This window comes from Uloborus diversus, chromosome 6 (assembly GCF_026930045.1).
Source record: "Uloborus diversus isolate 005 chromosome 6, Udiv.v.3.1, whole genome shotgun sequence".
NCBI classification, from domain to species: Eukaryota; Metazoa; Arthropoda; class Arachnida; order Araneae; family Uloboridae; genus Uloborus; species Uloborus diversus.
In genome coordinates this window covers 74513088-74522512 of record NC_072736.1, presented here as the reverse complement: position 1 = coordinate 74522512, position 9425 = coordinate 74513088, and positions in this window count along the sequence as shown.

Sequence of the window (9425 nt, the reverse complement as noted above, 5' to 3'; positions counted from 1 at the left end):
GGAGCCTGTAACCCCTAGAGGGCGCGTCCCCAGGTGGCGGATAGGGGAATGCCTTCATTGGTTTTCCAATGGGTGGTAGAAGGGAAATAAAATACCTTCCGCGGACCAACAGGTAGAAGTGCAATCTCTCCAAAGCAATGACAGACACTTTTGTATCTATAATGGTAAAGTTGTGCACATTGCCAAGGCAGTCATCTTACATACAGCAAAGTTAAACTGTCGAAAATCTGGCTAAAGCAGACAAATTAACATTATGAACGTAATTTTCATATTGGTTAAATGGATGGTGACCTAAATGCAATTACCAACTTTAATTTTTACGGAAAATTTTAGCTAGGCTAATGTATTGGCATACAGCGAGCGAGCGAAGCGAGCATGGATCGCGAAGCGATCCACAGGGAACTGCGTAAGCAGTTCCGGGGGTTGGCGAGCGATAGCGAGCAGGGGGCGATAGCCCCCTAGTTACCTATAATTTTTCCTAATTTTGGGAGGATCCCGGGGTCCCTGGACTCCTTATATATATGCCCTTGTCCGTAACCGATCTTTAACTGTTATTAACGATCCTTTTAAAGTATTGATTATCTTTGCAAACACAGACCATCCACATTTTATTGTTATACCTATGTTTAAGCAAGAACTTCTTTGTATATAACATTTTTAGTTTTTTTTCCTGGTGCTATAACATTGGCCGTGTGAAAAAAGTCTTCTCTTAAATCGATCCCTGCTACTTTTAATGTATGTCCTTGTGACTTATTAATGGTTATTGCAAAACAAACTTTAACAGGAAACTGCACTCTTCTAACTTCAAAAGGATAGTCCGCCTGTGATGATGTTCTTAAAAACTACGTTTCTAGTTTTGAAAAAATAAAAGCAAAAGACAGAAATATTATGATTTGACTTGAGAAAAGCCTCGAAGAATCACGTGAGAAACAAAAACAATATCAAATTTATAGTTCGCTATCGACCAAAAGTTGAGATGAAGTACTGAATAATGATTTGAATGGAGGAAAGCCTTCGAAAATAAGGAATTTGAATTTCAATGATAGGTTTTAATTTCGCAGAAATTAAGAGGTTTTAATTAATTTCTCCTGAACTAATTGAGATTTCAAAAAATCCTTTCTTAGTGGTTACTTTCGTAATCATGCGGACATGCCTGCCAAATTTCAAGTCTGAAGCTTCAGCGGTTTCGGCTGTGCGTTGATATATATCTTAATATATAAAAATCAATGTCCTGAGATAATATATATACATATATATATACATATATATATACTAGCATTCCCGTACCCGGCATTGCTCGGGTAGTGGAATTAGCTGGGGTTAACAGTGCTTGGTGCACCTAGTTTCGAAAATCCCCTGTAATAATAATTACTTATTTTAATATATAAAAATCTTCTGTACGGACGTTTGTCACCATAAGGCTTTTAAACGGCTGGATCAATTTTGATCAAATTTTTTGTGTGCAAGCATGGTTTCGAAGCGCGATGGATCGAATCGGAAACGTTTTTGTTAATTAATTAATTAATTTGAACATTGGATGGTTATACCTCCCAAATGATTAATATTTATTTTAACCTATTGTTGAGCGAGAACTGAAATAAATATTTAACCTGTTGCCAAAGGACAATAAGAAAGCCAGTTCTGCTTTTTGGAATGAAATTTCCTACTGTGATATGTCAATTGAGAATAGATAAAACGTAGAGAGAGAATGAAGCTTTCCATTTCTTAAAAGCAACGATTTTAGGTCCCGTGATATATTTTAAAGTAAAGTACTGGATGGTTCACGCAAAACGTGTGTTCTGTCGTCATAGTTGAACCATGTGACCGGATCGGTGCTTTAGGTTTTCTTAACCAAATGATCAGAAAGTACCATACCTAGCAACATTTGTTTCTCGACTCAAATCCATCTGAGTTTTGGCACCAATGTCAAAAATACTTTAAGGATTATCTAATTAATCAGTACATTATTAAAGGATAAAATGATGGAATTTAAAGCCGAAACAAATTTTATTTTCGTCCAGATAAATTACAACAGGGTAGTTCTGTACACAAAAGATCAGTGCAGTGGACGATCTTTATCTTTGGTGGAAAGAACAAATTAGGCAATATATGAAGTTTAAAAAGTTTTCGTTCAAAAGATCGGAGCGCTAATCGATCGGAGTTGGCTTCGCTCACTTATCGGCTGGATTACAGTAACGTGGTGGCTTGGCGACTTTGGCTGTAAACAATAGAGTTGTGTGATCATTTGTTTACAATTTAAAGCTACTGTTAATGTAATTTATTGTATATTTTGTTTATTTGGCGAATTATTTCCAATTGCAAAGAGTTGCTTTTCGTTTTTAAAGAGTTTTTAGTCATTTTAGTTGAAGAAAGCGTTTATTTTACATCGTTAGGGGTGGGGGAGGGATGAGTGATTTTCGCTTATTCAGAAAACTGTTTTTACCTTTATCATTTTTTATACGATATCTTTTTCATTGTTTTCTTCTTTTTCATATGGGGGATGTTGCAACGGGATTTCCCGTTTGTTTTAGATGGGTAGTTAGTTTTTTACACTTAATATCTGAGGACGCTTTTTATCCTTTGAGTATGGCTGAAAGAACAAACCATCAAGTACGGGAGAAAAAATAGTTAATAAAACAACTGCTCAGTGGGCATTAGATAAATCAAGTTGTAATAAATATACGCATTCTGACACCAAGCAGCTTAAAACCTTTTCTTTTTACTTATTTTTTTCAACAAAACTACTTCAAACACTTGATAGTTTATTGAATTTTTTTTTACTTTTCAATTTACAAAGTTTGAACAGAACAACGTCTGTCGGGTCCTCTAGTTACCTATAATTTTTCCTAATTTTGGGAGGATCCCGGGGTCCCTGGACTCCTTATATATATGCCCTTGTCCGTAACCGATCTTTAACTGTTATTAACGATCCTTTTAAAGTATTGATTATCTTTGCAAACACAGACCATCCACATTTTATTGTTATACCTATGTTTAAGCAAGAACTTCTTTGTATATAACATTTTTAGTTTTTTTTCCTGGTGCTATAACATTGGCCGTGTGAAAAAAGTCTTCTCTTAAATCGATCCCTGCTACTTTTAATGTATGTCCTTGTGACTTATTAATGGTTATTGCAAAACAAACTTTAACAGGAAACTGCACTCTTCTAACTTCAAAAGGATAGTCCGCCTGTGATGATGTTCTTAAAAACTACGTTTCTAGTTTTGAAAAAATAAAAGCAAAAGACAGAAATATTATGATTTGACTTGAGAAAAGCCTCGAAGAATCACGTGAGAAACAAAAACAATATCAAATTTATAGTTCGCTATCGACCAAAAGTTGAGATGAAGTACTGAATAATGATTTGAATGGAGGAAAGCCTTCGAAAATAAGGAATTTGAATTTCAATGATAGGTTTTAATTTCGCAGAAATTAAGAGGTTTTAATTAATTTCTCCTGAACTAATTGAGATTTCAAAAAATCCTTTCTTAGTGGTTACTTTCGTAATCATGCGGACATGCCTGCCAAATTTCAAGTCTGAAGCTTCAGCGGTTTCGGCTGTGCGTTGATATATATCTTAATATATAAAAATCAATGTCCTGAGATAATATATATACATATATATATACATATATATATATATATATATCAACGCACAGCCGAAACCGCTGAAGCTTCAGACTTGAAATTTGGCAGGCATGTCCGCATGATTACGAAAGTAACCACTAAGAAAGGATTTTTTGAAATCTCAATTAGTTCAGGAGAAATTAATTAAAACCTCTTAATTTCTGCGAAATTAAAACCTATCATTGAAATTCAAATTCCTTATTTTCGAAGGCTTTCCTCCATTCAAATCATTATTCAGTACTTCATCTCAACTTTTGGTCGATAGCGAACTATAAATTTGATATTGTTTTTGTTTCTCACGTGATTCTTCGAGGCTTTTCTCAAGTCAAATCATAATATTTCTGTCTTTTGCTTTTATTTTTTCAAAACTAGAAACGTAGTTTTTAAGAACATCATCACAGGCGGACTATCCTTTTGAAGTTAGAAGAGTGCAGTTTCCTGTTAAAGTTTGTTTTGCAATAACCATTAATAAGTCACAAGGACATACATTAAAAGTAGCAGGGATCGATTTAAGAGAAGACTTTTTTCACACGGCCAATGTTATAGCACCAGGAAAAAAAACTAAAAATGTTATATACAAAGAAGTTCTTGCTTAAACATAGGTATAACAATAAAATGTGGATGGTCTGTGTTTGCAAAGATAATCAATACTTTAAAAGGATCGTTAATAACAGTTAAAGATCGGTTACGGACAAGGGCATATATATAAGGAGTCCAGGGACCCCGGGATCCTCCCAAAATTAGGAAAAATTATAGGTAACTAGAGGACCCGACAGACGTTGTTCTGTTCAAACTTTGTAAATTGAAAAGTAAAAAAAAATTCAATAAACTATCAAGTGTTTGAAGTAGTTTTGTTGAAAAAAATAAGTAAAAAGAAAAGGTTTTAAGCTGCTTGGTGTCAGAATGCGTATATTTATTACAACTTGATTTATCTAATGCCCACTGAGCAGTTGTTTTATTAACTATTTTTTCTCCCGTACTTGATGGTTTGTTCTTTCAGCCATACTCAAAGGATAAAAAGCGTCCTCAGATATTAAGTGTAAAAAACTAACTACCCATCTAAAACAAACGGGAAATCCCGTTGCAACATCCCCCATATGAAAAAGAAGAAAACAATGAAAAAGATATCGTATAAAAAATGATAAAGGTAAAAACAGTTTTCTGAATAAGCGAAAATCACTCATCCCTCCCCCACCCCTAACGATGTAAAATAAACGCTTTCTTCAACTAAAATGACTAAAAACTCTTTAAAAACGAAAAGCAACTCTTTGCAATTGGAAATAATTCGCCAAATAAACAAAATATACAATAAATTACATTAACAGTAGCTTTAAATTGTAAACAAATGATCACACAACTCTATTGTTTACAGCCAAAGTCGCCAAGCCACCACGTTACTGTAATCCAGCCGATAAGTGAGCGAAGCCAACTCCGATCGATTAGCGCTCCGATCTTTTGAACGAAAACTTTTTAAACTTCATATATTGCCTAATTTGTTCTTTCCACCAAAGATAAAGATCGTCCACTGCACTGATCTTTTGTGTACAGAACTACCCTGTTGTAATTTATCTGGACGAAAATAAAATTTGTTTCGGCTTTAAATTCCATCATTTTATCCTTTAATAATGTACTGATTAATTAGATAATCCTTAAAGTATTTTTGACATTGGTGCCAAAACTCAGATGGATTTGAGTCGAGAAACAAATGTTGCTAGGTATGGTACTTTCTGATCATTTGGTTAAGAAAACCTAAAGCACCGATCCGGTCACATGGTTCAACTATGACGACAGAACACACGTTTTGCGTGAACCATCCAGTACTTTACTTTAAAATATATCACGGGACCTAAAATCGTTGCTTTTAAGAAATGGAAAGCTTCATTCTCTCTCTACGTTTTATCTATTCTCAATTGACATATCACAGTAGGAAATTTCATTCCAAAAAGCAGAACTGGCTTTCTTATTGTCCTTTGGCAACAGGTTAAATATTTATTTCAGTTCTCGCTCAACAATAGGTTAAAATAAATATTAATCATTTGGGAGGTATAACCATCCAATGTTCAAATTAATTAATTAATTAACAAAAACGTTTCCGATTCGATCCATCGCGCTTCGAAACCATGCTTGCACACAAAAAATTTGATCAAAATTGATCCAGCCGTTTAAAAGCCTTATGGTGACAAACGTCCGTACAGAAGATTTTTATATATTAAAATAAGTAATTATTATTACAGGGGATTTTCGAAACTAGGTGCACCAAGCACTGTTAACCCCAGCTAATTCCACTACCCGAGCAATGCCGGGTACGGGAATGCTAGTATATATATATGTATATATATATGTATATATATTATCTCAGGACATTGATTTTTATATATTATGATTGATCATCGTATTTATCGGTGGGTTGGAGGGGTTATCAAAAACTAACTGTATTGAAAGCCCATGTGAGCAAAGTAACAAGCATTAACAAATCTCCTTCCTCGCTCTATCTCTCTGTTGATTGCTTCATCGATGTGTCTACTCCAAAAAAGAGTCTACCGTGCACTACCAATTTGCAAAAGAATACATAATTTTAAAAATTGTTTCCCTATTTTTCTCCGAATTTGACTCTAATCTACAATCCACTCCTTCTTTGTAAGGTTTCAAAATGCAGAACTTTATATATATATATATATATATATATATATATATATATATATATATATATATATATATATATATATATATATATATATATATATATATATATATATATATATATATATATATATATATATATATATATATATATATATATATATATATATATATATATATATATATATATATATATATATATATATATATATATATATATATATATATTTATACGCAGGGAACATTCGGCGCCGAGCACTTTGACCGCCAGGAACATTGATGGGCGCCGGGAACTTTGGGTACGCAAAGTGCTCGGCGCTCAATTGACGGCGCCAATCGACGGCTCCTAATCTTCCTAGATTGGGCGCCAAACACATTGGGCCCAATGTTCCTGGCAACCTATATGCTCGGCGCCCAATGTTCCCGACGCCCACAGTGCTCGGCGCCCAATGTTCCCTGCGCCCAATCTTCCCATTTTGCTTTCGAGCAATTCAAAAAGGACAGCAGGCAAACACTTTGAAAATGCGTAAAACATAAAAAGAGAGCATAGCTTTATGCATCACAAAGAAAAAGACAAACATAGTGAGACACACACACAAAAAAAAAGGAAAAATAATTTGAATTTTGACATCTTAAATTCAAATTATGTTTTTCGCAATCACGATTGTGTGTATAGGCGTGTGTGTTTGTGTGTGGGGGTATGTGTTTATGTGTAGGCATGCTGGCATAAGTGTGTGGGTGTGTAATGAATGTATCTGTTGGGGGGGGGGGTATGTGTATGTGTGTAGGCATATGTGTTTTTGTCTGTGTGCTGGCATGAATGTGTGAGTATAGTTGTGTGTATGTTTTTGTGTGGGTGTGTGGGTGTCTGCATGTATGCGTGTGTGTGTGCATGTGTTTGTGTGGTGTGTGTGTATGTAGTTGTGTATGTATGGCATATCGACCGTTCCCAAGCGGTAATTCTGTAAGCCACGATATGTTTTGTAAGACGGCTTGGTTTCTTCCGTGCTGGATAGATGGAGCCACTACTTTTTCATCATTTTTTGCGCTCTTTTTAAAAACGTCTTATGTCTTTTGAAGTTTTAACCATGGATAGCTTACTATCCGGCTTTACTTATTCAAATATTAATATTACAAAAGATCAAAATTAAAATTTAACTTTCAAAGTAAAAGAAATCACTGATGAAAATTCTGAAAATGTAAGTTTTAAACTTTCTTTTCTTAATTTAATTGCGAATAATCCCGAAAAACAAAATTAAAGCGGATTTAAATTATTGGAATTTAAAAAAAAATGTGACAATCCATGTGCCTATATATATATATATATATATATATATATATATATATATATATATATATATATATATATATATATATATATATATATATATATATATATATATATATATTCTTTTTTTTTTTTTGGTGATGGGGGTGTGATCGCTTCCTTTTGGGGGGAGAGGGGAACATATTCACCCTTAGTTTTATTTACCCATGTTTTGCAGCATTTTTTAAAATTAATTTTCTGTTTAGTTTGTTCTTTAAGTTTTGTTGTTTTTTCCACCAGTACTTAAATGTTCTTTACTTAATTGCTATGTTGGGCCTTTTTAGGTTAAAGATTTCTTAGATTGTATTTGTGTTTTAATAGAAATTGAATTAATTTCTCTTTTGAATGGCTTATACAGATTTAACTTAAATATGCTTGTTAATATTATACACAGAACTGGTTACAGCAATACAGTGAAGAAAGAAAACGTACTTGTCGTGTTGCAACAACATATCCGAAATAAGGGAGATTTAATAAATACAAAATCAGCTATCGCTGTGTGCATAAGACAGACAGAAGAGTTCATGGGGATGGTCCTTCAAAGCATACAGGATCAGAGCCTGATTACCGCAGGGGCATGCGGGGCACAGGCCCCTCCTCTTAGATTTCAGGGGGTCCAAAATCTCCTTTATTTATCATGTTAATTCAAAATAAATAATAATTTTCCTCAGAATCTAGAGTACAATGATGTCATTGATATTTTTGCAAATGCTAAGCAAGGAAAAAAATCTCTTATTTGTCGATAAAAATTCCCCTTAAAAACTTGATCTCTGTGCAAATACTAAAACCACTCCCAGTTTAGTCTGTATTTACTATTAAAAGTTATATCACAGATAACTTTAATATTTACGGTTTACTGCAACGGGCAAAGTGCAACTACATCTCTAATAATTATTGTATACTATATTACTTCTACTTTTTAAATATATAGTACTATATTTTGATATGAGGTACCACCAAATTTAGCATGGCTGTGCTAATACGCAAGTATCGAAATATTTTATAGATTCATTACATAGAATAAGCAGGAATAGGAGGGGTGGGGCACAAAATGAATTTCATGCCCAGTGTTCTCAAAAACCTTTGTCGGGCTCTAAGGGGGCCCTGAAATAGAATTGTGCCCCATGTCCAATGTCAGAATGATCAGGCTCTGTATGCACTGCTAAATTGACAATTACAATACAAAGGCAAGTTACTTTCAATTAAATGTACAATATGTTTATGAAATCCTTCAGCAGCTTTCATAAAAAAAAATCTCGAAAGAGTGCTACATGCAATATACCAACAGCTCAGTTATCTCATCCAGAGACTGCGGTGTTGTCCAGTACTGGACAGAGGGGTGGCAATTTAATGAGAGAATTTTTATTACATTTCTATACACAACTTTTTTTACATAATCTTTCTTGGTGAATTACGACTGCGGTGGCTTTTCGAGGGGCGGTTTAACAAGAGGTTTAACTGCAGTTCTGCCTTAGCTCTGGCTTAAGGCAGTAACTTACTCCTTAATAATACCCAAGAACACCATTGCTGGTGTTTCTCGCTGGTTTTCTTAATTTAATTTAACTGCCATTCTGTTGGTACTCTGAGCACCAATAAGAGGATATTTGCCTCCAGCATGGTTATTGACTGTTCCAAACTGATGAGTTCATAACAAGGACAAAACAGCAGCCTCTGGGTGGGATAACCAGGCTGTCTGGCAGATATGCATGCACATTGCATGAATAAGACCAGTCTGGTTAGTAGTTTTTACAATCCAATACCAGTTTCTGGTTCTCAATTTGCCTTTTTATTTATTTATATTAAGTTGATAAGGGTAATGATGATCTTTTCT